This window comes from Anser anser (assembly GCF_964211835.1).
Source record: "Anser anser genome assembly, chromosome: W".
In the NCBI taxonomy this organism is placed as follows: Eukaryota; Metazoa; Chordata; class Aves; order Anseriformes; family Anatidae; genus Anser; species Anser anser.
In genome coordinates this window covers 13,924,676-13,942,421 of record NC_139731.1, presented here as the reverse complement: position 1 = coordinate 13,942,421, position 17,746 = coordinate 13,924,676, and the positions used below count along the sequence as shown (strand labels likewise).

General features: G+C 45.3%; 1 long non-coding RNA gene across 1 annotated transcript; it reads right to left on the bottom strand.

Moving 5' to 3' along the window:
* Nucleotides 1-12,957: 12,957 nt before the first annotated feature.
* On the bottom strand, nucleotides 12,958-17,542 carry LOC310888790. The gene is made up of 4 exons (XR_014576163.1): nucleotides 17,246-17,542; nucleotides 16,985-17,098; nucleotides 13,983-14,081; nucleotides 12,958-13,019 (listed from the first exon to the last, which is right to left on the bottom strand). It is a non-coding gene; the product is annotated as an uncharacterized lncRNA (long non-coding RNA).
* Nucleotides 17,543-17,746: the final 204 nt, after the last annotated feature.

Below are 17,746 nucleotides of genomic sequence, written 5' to 3'. Positions count from 1 at the left end.
ACAAGAACAATCGGACCTGTCCTCCTTAATTTGTAAAAGTCTACAGTAACCACACCTGTCTCATGACAGCCCTCGCAACCCTCAAAAAGCACAATGAAAACAGAGGCTTTGCAGTGTAAGCTGAAACACAGCACAATGAGACTGGTGAACCAAAACCAGGGCGTGATCTGTCACTAGGAAGACTGCCTCTCATGCTACCATTGGGACATGCCTTGAGTACCTCGTGTGTTAGCATCTGAATCTGCTTTCCAGTAAGTGGGTGGGTCTGAGATTTTGACATCAGAACGTATCCACTCAAATTAGTCTGACCACAAAAAAGTGAGAAGCTCGAGAAATTCACCCAGTGCACCTGCCTCAGTAACTCTGAAAGACGCTGTGCCTCCTGTCTCCTTCCATTAACAGCAAGTGGATATCTGAATGCATTTCACCTGAAAGAGTTAAATACTGCAAAGTCTACATGTGATAAGTAGTAGGTAAGAGAAAAATATTGTTTCCTTTCTTATCTCCCAGTTCCTCATATCAAATCTAGTTCATCATTTTGCAAGCATCTTCCTTATCTGAACCATCGCAACGTCAACAAACATCATAACTCACTTTAAGCATTCCGCTGAGTGCCTCTATTAGCTGCTCAGCCCTTCCCTCTCTTCCTCTCTTAAGAAATAATTATATAAAGAACTACATAAATACTTTCACAGAGATAACATAGGGAAATGTAAGGTTGGGTCTGATTCCAGGCACTCTTCCCAGTATTCTTCCAAATATAAATCATCCTGGGAAACATTTTATTCATTTTAGTATTGCAAAGAGTCCACTTTTATTTGCAGTATAACCAAAATAGAGATTTAAAGGACAAATAAATATTTGATAGAGGAAATTTAATTTCCAAAAGATTTTGAAACGTTTTTTAATTATGCAGTATCAAGAATGCAGTATCTTTAGATAAGCATTATACAGAAAATGCTTGAAAAAGTGGTTTAAGATTAAGGTTTTGCTTACAAATTGATACACACTGCAGCCTCCTCAGGAAGACAGTTAAGACATGCAACCCTTACTATTAACTTAGAACATCTAATTGCACCCGCAAAAGCATATTTCTCAAGACCTAAAACACTCTGAACCACAGCCTTCACTTTGGAGAAGTCCCGATATACTGAGCCATCACTGAGCTGAGACCACACACAATATTTCACAAAACCTCAACATAGAAAGCAAAAGAAAAGCCCATGCCTTTGGATGGTACTACCAGAGACTGCTTAAACTATGCTAACTCTCTGCCACACCACCACCATTTTTCCTGGAATCATTATTTCAAGGAGTTTTTTTTTTCTCTTTGTTTAAAAGCATTTCCTGAGAGCCTGCAGTCCTTGCAAAGGTCCAAGGACAGCAGCACTCACTCCACCCCTTTCCATACCGACTCTTCCTGCAATCCTGCCCTCCTATTGAAGCCAGTAGGGCTCCATGAAGCTTGATGGACACCCCTTGGTCTGTTCCCCCATCCTCTCTCTGCAGAGGGATGATGCATGAGCATGGGGTATTCTGTTTGCAGCAGGTCTGGCTCCTTTTTCCTATATATGTGCTGCTACATATTTGAGATACAAAACAGTGTGAAGAAAGGACACCTTGACTGTTAACCACATCTTCACTGCTGGCCCATAAATATTTTAAAATGAAGTCTTTTTGTGGCACTGATAGAGGAGAGAAATGCTGGCAGGGCTGAGCTTCAAGAAGGAGTCACTTGCCTTGTGTGCACAGAGTTAGTCCTCAGGTCAGCATGGTGTCTGGGAAGTGCAGCTAGAGGTTCCATCGATGTAAAAGTGTAGTGTAAACATGTTTTTAGATCAGAACTAAGCATGTGATATTGAGAAAACAGTTTCCACTGTGCAATTACACAAACTCGTGGTATTTAGGTTCAAGTTGGGCAGTCTCAACACATACAGAGAGATGCTAAAGAAAAGTGTGCAGCCAGAAGAATTGCCACCAATGCACTTTCAGGTAGTAGCCATACCTGGTACCTAAGAGACCTGCAAGCAAAGGACGGATATCTTTCTATATGCTGCTGTTATCTGCTGTACAGACCACAGTGTGCCCCTTCTGTTTTCCTGCTACTGCATCCAGAGGAGTCCTGTGCAAGTAGCAGGGGGTAGCCTGGAAGGGAGATGTTCAAGCAATCTCTGGACTCTAGTGTTTGAAAAATACTTTGAAAAGTGAGTTTTCTATGTAGACTCACCATTGAACTCTGTCAGTTTCTGAAGATCTCCAAGCTCTGCAGTGACTGTCAGTGCCTGCTTCACCTTGAGGTTTGTTTCACTGTAATAAATTACATAAGGCATAAAGGACTGAGTCCAGCACTCCCTTAAAGTCCTCCTTCAATTCTTGAAGACTGTATTCTTCCCTAGACATCTGATGGACCATGCCAAAAGGATTTTGTTGCCGTTTTCAGCTGCAAAAACATGCAGTCCAGAGGAATTCTGGACATGGGACCAAAGAGGGCAAGGTGGCTCTGCCACTGTCACCACAAAGTGTAGGACCAAGCATCCCATCTCCCTGAGCAGCTTGCTGTCTATCCTGCCACTCACAGCACACAGAATCCCCAGGTATTTGACCATATAAGAGAGCTTTGGATCTTCTCCCATAGTATTCCAGTCCTGAAGTGCACTGAAGTCCTGGGACTAGCTAGCTGGGGAGGTGAGTTGAAATGCAACATCAAAGAAACATTTCATTTGTCCAAGGCCTTCTAAAGGTTTTCCCTGGCACTTGCATGTACCAGAACTATGGGCTCATTTTCAGGAGAAAGCAGGAGAAAATCCAGAGGGCTGCATGTAAGGTCTGAGGAGACCAGGTCATCTCAATCTCTCTTGTCTTACTTGGTCACCAAAGCAACACCAAAGTCCACAGCTGATGCTAACTCTGGACAATGTAGAAAAGGTAATGCAAATTGGGCCATAACGATGAGGCCAGCTCCAGTTTATGCTAATTAATACAAATCAGCTGTAACCCTCTGACTTGTGGCCAGTTGTGCCCTGTAGTAAGCAACGTTTGGACCGAATAGACCCTTGCAGCATCCAGGGCCACCTGTCCTGGTTTTAGCTAGGATAGAGTTAATTTTCCTCCTAGTAGCTGGTAGGGTGCTGTGTTTTGGATTTAGGATGAGAATAATGTTGATAACACACTGATGTTTTAATTGTTGCAGAGCAGTGCTTACACTAAGCCAAGGGCTGTGTAACACTGGCTTATGATATGATAAAATTACCGGCCATGATACTAATCTGGTATTTGTACTCAGCATTGTCATCAACTCCATACTTTGGGAACCCTACCTCAGAAACTATTAATAACTACACCTTTCATGCTTTTTCTTCAGGGAGCCCATCTATGGAGGGGTCAGGGGAAGATGTTTTTTCCCATTTGTTCACTCTTGCTTTCTTCTCCTCCAGGCGAGTTATGGTAGCTTTTCAAAACTTCGAATATCCTTGGGATGTTCAGACCAGCATGTTCTCATTGTTATGTCTCCTGAATGCGCTTCAGATTTTGTCTAAGGTTAAACAAATACTTAAGAGTGTCATCCAGAGATCTGTCCTGACCCAGGATAGTTATGAGTGGCAGGGAGAGTGGGAGGATATGGGCATGCATCTAGAGCAGTGGGCACCTCCAGTGCTTTGGAAATTCACTCCTGAACAACGGAAAAATCCTAAAAAACTGTTAGAGTGCTTGAGAAAGGTGTGTCATCGCCATGGCTGTACCAGACAAAAACGAATCACTGCAACGTGCTGGGGCTTGGCCTATGCTTACTGAGCTGCATTCAATGCCAATATAACCCCAGTGACAGACCCGGAGGCCACTTAAACCTCTGAGACAGGCGCAGTGGCCACTCCAAACCCTACAATTGGCCCCAAGGCTGAGCCAGGGAAACAAACTGTACCAGTGTCGGTTGCACCCATAACCAAGGTGAAAAAATGGTTTAGAGAGCCAGATCATTTAGAACGCAGAGAAACTCCTGCTAAGACTAGGTATGGAGAAGATGAGGCCGGGACATCAGAGGAACAGGAGGATGAAGATGAAGATGTTGCAAAAACAGCAGTATCTAGCCAAAACCTATACCAGCGTGAGCTACGAGATGTGCAAAAAGATTTCAGTCGCTGTATAGGTGAGCAGCTTGTCACCTGGCTGCTCCGGTGCTGGGACACTGCAGCCAATTGTGTGGAATTAGAGGGCAGGGAAGCCAGGCGGCTGGGATCCCTTGCTAAAGATGCAGGCATTGACAAAGCAATTGGAGATGGAGCACCAGGCTACAGCCTCTGGAGGCATCTCCTGTCAGCTGTGAAGGAAAGGTATCCCTACAAAGGAAGAAATTGTATGTCTTCCAGGCAAGTGGCCCACTATGGAGAAGGGAATCCAGTACCTGAGGGAAATAGCCGTACGGGAGGTGATTTATAGGGACCTAGACAACGAACAAATATCCACAGATCCAGATGAAGTCAAGTGTACATGACCCATGTGGCAGAAGTTTGTACGGAGTGCACCATCATCATGTGCCAGCTCATTGGCAGTAATGGCCTGGAAAGAGGATGAGGAACCCATAGTGGATGAAGTGGCTAAACAACTCCGGCAGTACGAAGAAAGTCTCTCCTCTTCCCTACAGGCCTGCGTCTCGGCTGTGGAAAAACTTTCTCAAGAAGTACACCAACTTAAAGAGAATTTATCTTCCTCCCCACCTGTACAAACCAGTGTCTCAGCTATCAGCGGTAAGTGTCCTTCTGTGCAAGGAAGACGATATAATGGGTACACACCCCGTGCAACTCTGTGGTTTTACCTACGTGACCATGGAGAGGACATGAGAAAATGGGATGGAAAATCTACCTCGACCCTAGAGGCACGGGTACACGAGTTGCAAGGAAAAACAATCGGAAAAAAGGGGGTCTCTGAGAAACTTGCTGCTACAACTTCCAGCAGGCAGTCCTCCAGAAACAGAAATGAAGATTCTGACCAGGATTAGAGGGGCCCTGCCTCCAGCCAGGGGTAGGAAAGGGACAATCAAGTTTATTGGACTGTGTGGATTCGATGGCCTGGCACGTCAGATGCACAGAAGTATAAGGCGTAAGTAGATACCGGTGCACAGTGTACTGTAATGCCATAAAGGTATAAAGGGCCAGAACTCATCTGTATTTATGGGGTGACGGGGGGATCCCAGCAGTTAACTGTATTGGAGGCTGAAGTGAGTCTAACCGGAAATGAGTGGCAAAAGCACTGTATTGTGACTGGCCCAGATACTCTGTGCATCCTAGGCATAGACTACCTCAAGAGAGGGTACTTCAAGGACACAAAAGGGTACCGGTGGGCTTTTGGCATAGCTGCTTTGAGCACAGAGAAGATTAGGCAGCTGTCTACCTTTCCCGGTCTCTCGGAGGACCCTTCTGTTGTGGGGTTGCTGAGGGTTGAAGAACAGCAGGTACCAATCGCTACCACAACTGTGCACCGGCAGCAATATCGCACCAACCGAGACTCCCTGATTCCCATCCATAAGCTAATTCGTCAACTGGAGAGCCAAGGAGTGATCAGCAAGACTCATTCACCTTTTAATAGTCCCATATGGCCAGTGCGAAAGTCTAATGGTGAGTGGAGACTAACAGTGGACTATCGTGGCCTGAACGAAGTCACACCACCACTGAGTGCTGCAGTGCCGGACATGCTAGAACTCCAGTATGAACTGGAATCAAAGGCAGCCAAGTGGTATGCCACAATTGATATCGCTAATGCATTTTTCTCCATCCCTCTAGCAGCAGAGTGCAGGCCACAGTTTGCTTTCACTTGGAGGGGAGTCCAATATACTTGGAATCGGCTGCCCCAGGGGTGGAAACACAGCCCTAGCATTTGCCATGGACTGATCCAGTCTGCGCTGGAGCAGGGGGAAGCTCCTGAACACCTGCAGTACATCGATGGCATCATTGTGTGGGGTGACACAGCAGAGGAAGTTTTCGAGAAAGCGAAGAAAATAGTCCAAATCCTTCTAAAGGCTGGTTTTCCCATAAAACAAAATAAAGTCAAAGGACCTGCATGAGAGATCCAGTTTTTAGGAATAAAATGGCAAGATGGACGTCGTCAAATCCCAATGGATGTGATCAACAAAATAACAGCTATGTCTCCACCAACTAGCAAAAAAGAAACACAAACTTTCCCAGGTGTCGTGGGGCTTTGGAGAATGCACATTCCAAATTACAGTCTGATTGTAAACCCGCTCTACCAAGTAACCCATAAGAAGAATGATTTCAAATGGGGCCCTGAGCAACGACAAGCCTTTGAACAAATTAAGCAGGAAATAGTTCATGCAGTAGCCCTCGGGCCAGTCCGAACAGGACCAGATGTAAAGAATGTGCTCTACACCGCATCCAGGGAGAATGGCCCCACCTGGAGCCTCTGGCAGAAAGAGCCTGGGGAAACTCGAGGTCGATCCCTGGGGTTTTGGAGTCAGGGATACAGAGGATCTGAGGCCCCCTACACCCCAACCGAAAAGGAGATATTGGCAGCATATGAAGGAGTTCGATCTGCTTCGGAAGTGGTTGGTACTGAAGCACAGCTCCTCCTGGCACCCTGACTGCCGGTACTGGGCTGGATGTTCAAAGGAAGGGTCCCCTCTACATATCACACAACTGTTGCTACATGGAGCAAGTGGGTTGCACCGAATACTCAGAGGGCTCGAATAGGAAACCCCAGTTGCCCAGGAATCTTGGAAGTGAGTGTGGACTGGCCAGAAGGCAAATATTTTGGGATATCATCAGAGGAGGAGGTGGTCCGTGCTGAAGAAGCCCCACTGTACAACAAGCTACCAGAAAATGAGAAGAAATATGCCCTGTTCACTGATGGGTCCTGTCGTACCGTGGGAAAGCATCGGAGATGGAAAGCTGCTGTATGGAGTCCTACACGACGAGTTGCAGAAGCTGCTGAGGGAGAAGGTGAATCGAGTCAGTTTGCAGAAGTAAAAGCCATTCAGCTGGCTTTAGATATTGCTGAACGAGAAAAGTGGCCAGTTCTCTATCTCTATACTGATTCATGGATGGTAGCAAATGCCCTGTGGGGGTGGTTACAGCAATGGAAGCAGAACAACTGGGAGCGCAGGGGCAAACCCATTTGGACTGCTGCATAGAGGTGGCTAGCCAGGGTGGGGGGGCCAGCTGCTCGGGGATAGGCTGGGCATCAGTCAGCGGGTGGTGAGCAATTGCATTGTGCATCACTTGTTTGTACACATTATGATTAGTAGTACTATTATCATTATTATTATTATTTTCCTTTCTTTTCTGTACTAGTAAACTGTCTTTATCTCAACGCACAGGCTTCAGTTTTCTCGTTTCTCTCCCCCATCCCAGAGAGGGAGGGGAGAAGGTGAGCGAACGGCTGTGTGGTGTTTAGCTGCCAGCTGGGTTAAACCAAGACACCACCCCACAAGATTTGATGTTGTGCTGACAGCAGTGACTGTCCCCCAGGAGCAGGATGGCTTACCTGTCCAGTTCGGCTGTCTCGATGTTCGTCAGGCTGTGTGGCTCACTGCTCGACAGTAACAGCAGATCGGCCTGAAGACAAACAAACAGGCTGGGCTTGAGTTACGGGCAGTGGCATCACGATTCTTCTTGTGGTTTCTGAGCACTGCAGCTCTCTGGGGCAGTTGTCATCCCTGCTGAGTAATCTGCTTGTGAGTGATAAGGCAATAAGAGTAATTATGGAGACTATCTGGGAGCAGGATGGAGAGAAACTGTACTCACTGTCACACAGTTGTTGTTTTCTAGTTTTATTATATCCCCCACTTGGACATTCATCCATTTTTCATCCTTCAACCTGCAAGACAACTCCTAGTAAGTAGGCACATAAAGCAAACACTGCTTAGGAACGTAGGGTACTCTGCTCTGCTCCAGGCTGTACGTGTCATCAGGACTCGGGCTGCTGGTAAAACAGAGCAGGGTCCGTCACTATGTGACCTGGTGCATGGTAGGCTACGGGACAACCAAAAAGCACTATCCTGTCCAGTATCTTCCTTCTTTCTCCTAAAGAGCCATGGTGTCTCCAAAAGAAACTCTCTCTGCTGCAATAGACGTTCCAAACACCTGGGAAAATCACCAGTTGTGTTGTTTTTTCTAAGTGGTATTGAGGGACAAAACAACAGTTCTGGCTCTGCATGGGCCCAGCTGCCAGGAAGGGCAGCAATCACAGAATGGTTTGGGTTGGAAGGGACCTTAAAGATCATCTAATTCTAACCCCCTGCCATGGGGAGGGACACAAGGTGCTATGGCCGTGCACATACCCAGCTAAGCCCCTGTCTGCAATGACCTTCACAGCACGATGATGTGCAGGCACCCAGCTAAACTGCAAGCCCCAGCATAAGTCACGATAGCTGTGCATGAAAATTCTAGAGGGTAAAACTATCCTGTAATATCAAAACAGGACTGGGTATTCAAGTTGGAGTTCACCTCAGCCCTCTCAATGTCAGTCAGAGCTGGGGCAGGACCTGTGGTTACCTTTTTTTTTAATACAGAACATTAGCATTTTTATATTTTAATATGTGTTTACTAGACACAGTAACTAATTGTTGTGGTTTAACCCGGCCGGCAGCTAAACACCACACAGCTGTTCACTCACCCTCCCCCCTCCCTCTCTGGAATGGGGGATAGAAATGGGAAAGTGAAGCCTGTGAGTTGAGATAAAGACAGTTTATTAAGACAGGAAAATAATAATAACAATAATAATAATAATAGTGATAATAGTACTACTACTAATAATGTGTACGAAACAAGTGATGCACAATGCAATTGCTCACCACCTGCTGACCGATGCCCAGCCTATCCCCGAGCAGCCGGCCCCCCACCCCGGCCAGCCACCCCTATATATTGTTCACCATGACGTCAGATGGTATGGAATACCCCTTTGGCCAGTTTGGGTCAGCTGTCCTGGGTCTGTCCCCTCCCAGCTCCTGCTGCACCCCCAGCCTGCCCGCTGGCAGGACAGAGCGAGAAGCTGACAAGTCCTTGGCCTGGTGTAAGCACTGCTCTGCAACAATTAAACCATCATGGTGTTTTCAACATTCTTCTCATCCTAAATCCCAAACACAGCACCCTACCAGCTACTAGGAGGAAAATTAACTCTATCCTAGCCAAAACCAGGACAGATATCCACCCCTTATTCCATACCATTTATGTCATGCTCAGGTTACACTCTTTCCAATACATTCTAATTAATCACCATTTTCATCTATGGTATATAGCCATCATGGTAGTGATGACATACAGTATTATATAATAATTAACATACTACAATTCAACTCATGGGCTATTCTCACCCAGTATTAAATCCCCTTGAGGTACACATCGGACATCCCCATTCTTTTGCATTACCCACCAAGTGCATCCAGGTCCCTGAGCAAAAGCAATCCCACAAATGGGTTTGCCTTTTCCTGAGGCAGGAGTAGCCCACACTGTCTTCCCCAGCATGTTTCTTACATGCACTACAGGAACTTTATCCCCTTCTACAGTGCGTAACAGGTTTGATTGGGCAGGTCCAGCTCGGTTGGCAGATCCCCTAGTACTGACTAACCAGGTGACCTTTGCCAAATGCGTATCCCAATGTTTGAATGTCCCAGCACCCATTGCTTTCAGTGTAGTCTTTAACAGTCCATTGTATCGTTCAACTTTCCCGGAGGCTGGTGCATGACAGGGGATGTGATACACCCACTCGATGCCATGTTCTTTGGCCCAAGTGTCTATAAGGTTGTTTCGGAAATGAGTCCCGTTGTCTGACTCAATTCTCTCTGGGGTGCCATGTCGCCATAGGACTTGCTTTTCAAGGCCCAGGATACTGTTCCGGGCGGTGGCATGGGGCACAGGATATGTTTCCAGCCATCCGGTGGTTGCTTCCACCATTGTAAGTACGTGGCGCTTGCCGTTGCGGGTTTGAGGGAGTGTGATGTAATCAATCTGCCAGGCCTCTCCATATTTATATTTCAGCCATCGTCCTCCATACCAAAGAGGCTTTGACCGCTTGGCTTGCTTGATTGCAGCACATGTTTCACAATCATGAATAACCTGTGCTATAGTGTCCATGGTCAGGTCCACCCCTCGATCACGAGCCCATCTGTATGTTGCATCTCTACCTTGATGGCCCGAGGTGTCATGGGCCCATCGGGCTATAAATAATTCACCTTTATGTTGCCAGTCCAGGTCCACCTGAGCCACTTCAATCTTAGCAGCCTGATCCACCTGCTGGTTGTTTTGATGTTCTTCAGTAGCCCGATTCTTGGGCACATGAGCATCTACATGGCATACCTTTACAACCAGGTTCTCTACCCGGGCAGCAATATCTTGCCACAATGCAGCAGCCCAGATGGGTTTGCCCCTGCGCTGCCAGTTGTTCTGCTTCCATTGCTGTAACCACCCCCACAGGGCATTTGCTACCATCCATGAATCAGTATAGAGATAGAGAACTGGCCACTTTTCTCGTTCAGCAATATCTAAAGCCAGCTGGATGGCTTTCACTTCTGCAAACTGACTCCATTCACCTTCTCCCTCAGCAGCTTCTGCAACTCGTCGTGTAGGACTCCATACAGCAGCTTTCCATCTCCGATGCTTTCCCACAATACGACAGGACCCGTCAGTGAACAGGGCATATTTCTTCTCATTTTCCAGTAGCTTGTTGTACAGTGGGGCTTCTTCAGCACGGACCACCTCCTCCTCTGATGATATCCCAAAATATTTGCCTTCTGGCCAGTCCACAATCACTTCCAAGATTCCTGGGCAACTGGGGTTTCCTATTCGATCCCTCTGAGTATTCGGTGCAACCCACTTGCTCCATGTAGCAACAGTTGTGTGATATGTAGAGGGGACCCTTCCTTTGAACATCCAGCCCAGTACCGGCAGTCAGGGTGCCAGGAGGAGCTGTGCTTCAGTACCAACCACTTCCGAAGCAGATCGAACTCCTTCATATGCTGCCAATATCTCCTTTTCGGTTGGGGTATAGCGGACTTCAGATCCTCTGTATCCCCGACTCCAAAACCCCAGGGGTCGACCTCGAGTTTCCCCAGGCTCTTTCTGCCAGAGGCTCCAGGTGGGACCATTCTCCCCGGCTGCGATGTAGAGCACATTCTTTACATCTGGTCCTGTTCAGACTGGCCCGAGGGCTACTGCATGAACTATTTCCTGCTTAATTTGTTCAAAGGCTTGTCGTTGCTCAGGGCCCCATTTGAAATCATTCTTCTTATGGGTTACTTGGTAGAGCGGGTTTACAATCAGACTGTAATTTGGAATGTGCATTCTCCAAAACCCCACGACACCTGGGAAAGTTTGTGTTTCTTTTTTGCTAGTTGGTGGAGACATAGCTGTTATTTTGTTGATCACATCCATTGGGATTTGACGACGTCCATCTTGCCATTTTATTCCTAAAAACTGGATCTCTCATGCAGGTCCTTTGACTTTATTTTGTTTTATGGGAAAACCAGCCTTTAGAAGGATTTGGACTATTTTCTTCGCTTTCTCGAAAACTTCCTCTGCTGTGTCACCCCACACAATGATGCCATCGATGTACTGCAGGTGTTCAGGAGCTTCCCCCTGCTCCAGCGCAGACTGGATCAGTCCATGGCAAATGCTAGGGCTGTGTTTCCACCCCTGGGGCAGCCGATTCCAGGTGTATTGGACTCCCCTCCAAGTGAAAGCAAACTGTGGCCTGCACTGTGCTGCTAGAGGGATGGAGAAAAATGCATTAGCGATATCAATTGTGGCATACCACTTGGCTGCCTTTGATTCCAGTTTGTACTGGAGTTCTAGCATGTCCGGCACTGCAGCACTCAGCGGTGGCGTGACTTCGTTCAGGCCACGATAGTCCACTGTTAGTCTCCACTCACCATTAGACTTTCGCACTGGCCATATGGGACTATTAAAAGGTGAATGAGTCTTGCTGATCACTCCTTGGCTCTCCAGTTGACGAATTAGCTTATGGATGGGAATCAGGGAGTCTCGGTTGGTGCGATATTGCCATCGGTGCACAGTTGTGGTAGCAACTGGCACTTGCTGTTCTTCAACCCTCAGCAACCCCACAACAGAAGGGTCCTCTGAGAGACCGGGCAAGGTAGACAGCTTCTAAGAGGAAAATTAACTCTGTCCTAACTGAAACCAGGACACTAATAGACAGTAAGCTAAGAAACTGGTTTACTTAGTAGAACGCACAAAAAGTATATTCCTATTCTTTAGTTTCCAGTTATATTTTTAACTGTTCAATCATCTGTTGGAGTTTACACAATATACAACTATCTATAGTAGAGGAAAAAAAATCACCAGAAACTTCACAGCTGTCTACAGCTGTGTCCTAAGGCTCCTGGACTCCATGGAGCTGCAAGTAAACAGCACGTCTATCTGCTACAACAGCCAAAGTGCCTGCTATTATTTCTGAAGAAAAAGAACAGTGCTAATCAGTACAATATCCAAGACACAATTGAAATATTTTGAGTACATTTAAGTCTGAGGCATTATTCACCTAAGTAAACACACTCAAAGTATTACAACATGAATGAGGAAGCTATCTGTACTTCTTTAATTAAAATCACTTGTTGCTAATGTCTAGTTTTGCTTAATGCAGAAATAAATGCTATGAACACAGACAGGGAGATAGCCCTGATTGTCATTTCCAGGGTAAGGAGTAAAATAATATAATACTCCCAAAGTAGCACTTATTTAAACATACATATGTATACAGCCAGGAAAAGAAATAGTGCAGGTTCACAGCCATAGTGTCTGCACTGATCATGTTGCTGTGTATTGGGTTCTTTAAGCAGCCACATAATCCAGAACTGCACTGTGATTTAACAGGTTGAAAGACAATTCCATTTTAAATTATTTAGTGATCTTTGGGAATCACAAAGGGGAAAAAATTAAATGCTCTTCCCAGTGATACATGTTCAGTCAAAATTTCAGAAAAAAAAAAAGGACTTACATGCCATTGATCAGGACCTGGACTGGGCGGTTGTTGACATGTTTGTCGCTTTTGTGTCGATTCTGAAAATTTTATCATCATGTTAAAAGGCATTTCCAGGAAACCAAGCATACAATAGGTGTAGTCAGTTCATTAACATTTTAGGTTTTCACCCAGCTGGTTGAATGGGTATGGCAGATTAGACTCACAACTGAGTCATAGTTGATCCCATGTTTAGCTAGTAAGACAGGACTGCAAAGAGCAGCAGGCAACACAGGGCTTGCTCTCAGAGGGAAAAAGGAGGGCAGGGCCTTATATGCCTCTTAGCATAGTCCTGATTCAAGTGCCATTGGTCCTGCCCATCACAGTTTCATAAACTAAGTACCCAGAGAAACCCATCCCTCTGATCTGGTACGGAAAGTGGCCAGAAATGTTCTAGATGAACAGAGATTCTCCCTGGGAAAGCACCTCACCATCTCTGACCTGTATACATGCAAAGCTGCACTGAGTCTTCATTGAGCACCAGACTTACTTTACTGAAGGAAGAAAATCAGATGTTAAACTCAGCTCTGGCATAGTGTTATTCAATGAAGTTGATGGAGCTTTGATTATTAGCTCTGATGGGAGCAGATTTTGGGCAAAGTTGGGTAAGCATGAAAAATTACACACAGGTTGCATGCTTACTTTCCTAGGAGACCCTTCTACATTGGGGCTATCTGGAGAGGATGAGTTGTCTGAAGTGGAAGCCTAAGATCAGACCTCTGTGCATGCGTCCAGGCATATCTATTGGTTACCACATTTTCTGACATGCTGAGCAGATCCGGATAAAGTTGATGGAGCAGCTGAGCTGCTCAGCAATTAGGAAATCCTGTCTCCCTTTTAGATAATGAGCTATAAATTTGGGGATCTAATCTCAGACCTCATCTTGGCCAGAGATCAGTTCTCCAACTGCCTGCTGCTGTCTGTATTTATTTTAAATGGTTTGCTTTAGTCATTGTGCTGAAGAATGATCAAACTCCAAAGTACAACAGCAATACAGATCTTACAAAATCATCGATGGCATCCTTGACTCCTGATACAGCCAGCACCAGCACGAGGGGCACCACTGTTGTAAACCAGGACAGCGAGGAAATTTGAGGAATCAGCTGTAGGAAGAAGAGATCTTGGATGAATTTTTTTTTGTCTTTTCAGCAGCTGGAAATAAAACACTGTTTTCTGTGGAAGCTGCAGACAACATTTGTTTTACAATATCTCAGTACAGAATAATGACAGAAATGCAGCTCTGTCCCTTGACCACACAAATATGAGAGAGCCAGGGAACCCATGCTTTGCTCACAAACCAAGCTGTAATTTAGGATATAAACTGGTGCTATTAGGAAATGCAGTGGGTTGATCTTTATTGTTTGTAACATTGGGATCACAAAGTCCCCAGTGGATTTTTCTAGAGGCACTGGCATGGGCAAACCTGGTGTGAGGGACCCAGAGTTATCCAATCAAGGCCTGCTGTGCAGAGCCTTCAAATGCTTCTGTTTTGTTTGGGTAACTCTTCACATTCTGCTGAAGTAAACTTCATATCAATAAACAACACACAGCTGTTGCCAAGGCTGACCTTGCTCTTCCAAGATCAACAAAGACATTCTTGTTTCCAACATCTTTGCTACCGACAGGACCCAAAGAGTTGAAGGTGACTCTGCCATGCCTTTACCGAGAGATCTTACCCCAGCATAGTTTCCCCCCTTCCTTTAGAAAAACAGCACTAATCATAGAATCATAGAATCATTTAGGTTGTAAAAGACCTCTAAGATCATCAAGTCCAGCTGTTAACCTAGCACTGCCAAGTCTACCACTGAACCACATCCCCATCACTGCATCCATCAGAGTGGATTTGGGCAGTGTAAACTCCATGGGCATGGTTAAATTGACATTTATGCCACCAAACCAGCTGCTTACGGGTGGGGAGGTGCTCGTTGGGATTGCTCCTTCCACTGTATTGTCACAACCCAGATACTACATGCATCACCAAATCCAGTCAGAAGGAATGATGTTTAGGGACAAGCAGAGCCCCACACAGCTGTGGAGGCTGCAGAGCCACATAACTGCTTCCTTCTCACCTAACTGGGAAGATGCACATCCTTCTGGGCTGGGTCCATGGCACGGGGAGGCAGAGTCCCCACAGCCTACCGGTCACAGCCACTCCTTCCAGTGCTACAGGGATGGAGTGAGCCGGCAGAAGAGGCAAAAAAATTCAATGGGGGCATAGGGAAATATAAAGACTAGTAGTTGCCCTTTTTAGCCTAATCGGATGAAGGTAGCAGAAAAAGCACTATGCTTTTATAAACAGTCACTCCTAGGTGTCTCAGCAAAAGACAGCTGAATAACTTAAGGCAAATAGCTTGAAATACTATAAATTTGGTAGACAAACAGAGTTCAGTACAACAACACAGGAACAGTGCTGTCAGCTTAGCTGAACAGGCACTTTTACTATAAGCTAGTTTCTTGGAAAATATATGTGGGCTGAAATTTCCCAAATTCATTCCCTGTAAATAAGCACAGAAGATTATATATAATTTGGTATAGGCTGAACAAAATTATGCCTATGCAGTCTTGAGCTGAGAGAGTGTAAAAGATCATTTGAAAAAGGTAATTTTGAAAACTTGTGTGCAGTGAAATGATCAGATTTAAAATATAATACCTGACACAATCAAAATTGTACCAGCTGTTTTTGTATTTACTTATTTATTTGGATAATGTGTATTCCAGTATGACTCAGTAATGACAGACCACACAGCATTTATCCATATTCTAGCAAAGAGCAAAGGGGCAGAATGCCTGATACCAATTTCTCTGGTGTGTTCAGCTTTTAGATAAAGTAGCATCAATATTGGCTATGAGCAAAGTGCAGCTTGATGCCATTAGGAGCCACAGGGTTCAGTGGTGTTGCCACTGTCTGGCATGCTCCATGTTAGACTCCTTCCTCACCCTGCTGAGCAGGGAGCAGCAATATTCAGCTTTATGCAAATGAGCTACAACCCTCAGCCTTCCTGATGTTAACTCCTTCCTTCCCAGGGAAACAGTACTGGTTACAAATTTGTCCTTCATTCTGTTTTCTTTGAGGTATTGTCCTGCTTTCAGTTAGGACAGAGTTAATTTTCCTCCTAGTAGCTGGTAGGGTGCTATGTTTTGGATTAGGATGAGAAGAGCACTGATAACACGCTGATGTTTTAATTGTTGCAGAGCAGTGTTTACACCAGGCCAAGGACTTGTCAGCTTCTCGCTCTGTCCTGCCAGCGAGCAGGCTGGGGGTGCAGCAGGAGCTGGGAGGGGACAGACCCAGGACAGCTGACCCAAACTGGCCAAAGGGGTATTCCATACCATCTGACGTCATGCTAGACAATATATAGGGGTGGCTGGCCGGGGTGGGGGGCCGGCTGCTCGGGGATAGGCTGGGCATCGGTCAGCGGGTGGTGAGCAATTGCATTGTGCATCACTTGTTTCGTACACATTATTATTATTAATACTATTATTATTATTATTATTTTCCTGTCTTAATAAACTGTCTTTATCTCAACTCACAGGCTTCACTTTCCCGTTTCTCTCCCCCATCCCAGAGAGGGAGGGGGGAGGGTGAGTGTACGGCTGTGTGGTGTTTAGCTGCCGGCCAGGTTAAACCACAACAGGTATTCAACACAGTATAAGAATTTGCCTTTAAATCTTTTATACTACCAAAGGAATAAGCAATGTAAATCCAAGGACAGGCAGGAGTACTCAGATGTAGGCACAAGGAGTAAGAGGGCAGGCCATGAAAAATGTATACAGTTTGCTGAAAATTGCAATTAATTTTTTTCTTCATTTAGTTCAAACCCTCATATCCAAAGGTAAGCGAGGAAATTGCTTTTTTCTCCCCTACTTTCTATTTTAAGGTTTTACTGAGATGATAATTTATAACAGGGAAATAGCTTGCACTTTATTACAACTACCAACACATAGCCAGGCTTTGATAACAGACATAACAATCTGTTAGAAACAGCTCAGCACAGTGAGTTCATACCTGCAAAATCAGCAAGAAAAGAAAGTAAGCGTTGGCTATTCGCTGGAACTGTTCAAACAGGTTGAGAGGCAGGGAAATGAAGAAGTTTTATTTTGATGTTTTAATTGATTTGCTCTGTAGGGAAAAAATGCAAATAAATAGGATTGGTAAAACAGGAAACGAAATTACAGCACAACCCATTTCAACTGTGTTTTTACTTGCTTATATTTAGCAATAGCATTGTTTCCAACAGGAGTTCAAAAATCATTTCCTTTTCCCTACACAGTCATGCCGAGTCTGGGTAAACAGAGAATTCCTCATGGAACTGATGAAAACATGATGCTCAGCTTATGCCAGTGAAGTCGCAGGTGGATGCAGGTAGATGTAGTCACTCAAAGACACGTTGTCCTTTTATTATTCTTTCCACTTACAAGATGCACAAACAGAATTGAAAAACATAACTGGAACACAAGTCAGACATTTTGTTGGTAGAATCTACAAAACAGAGTTAGAAAACACATGCTAGGCCACTTATCTGTAACTTGTCCTGAGACTTCAAAGCACCAGTTGCTGGAGCTATAGGTCTTCCAGGGTGAGAGCCTTGCATTATGATTTGTAGCTGATTCAGCAGCCTCTCACTCAGCAGCTTAGAGAGGTGACTGGCTTCTATTCCATAGAGATCACTTGAATGTGGTGTTGTGCAAACAGCCACTAATGCAGGAAATCACCATTTCACTAAGCAAGCTGCAGCTTTGTTCCCTATTTCCAGTTTCTTTTTCTAAT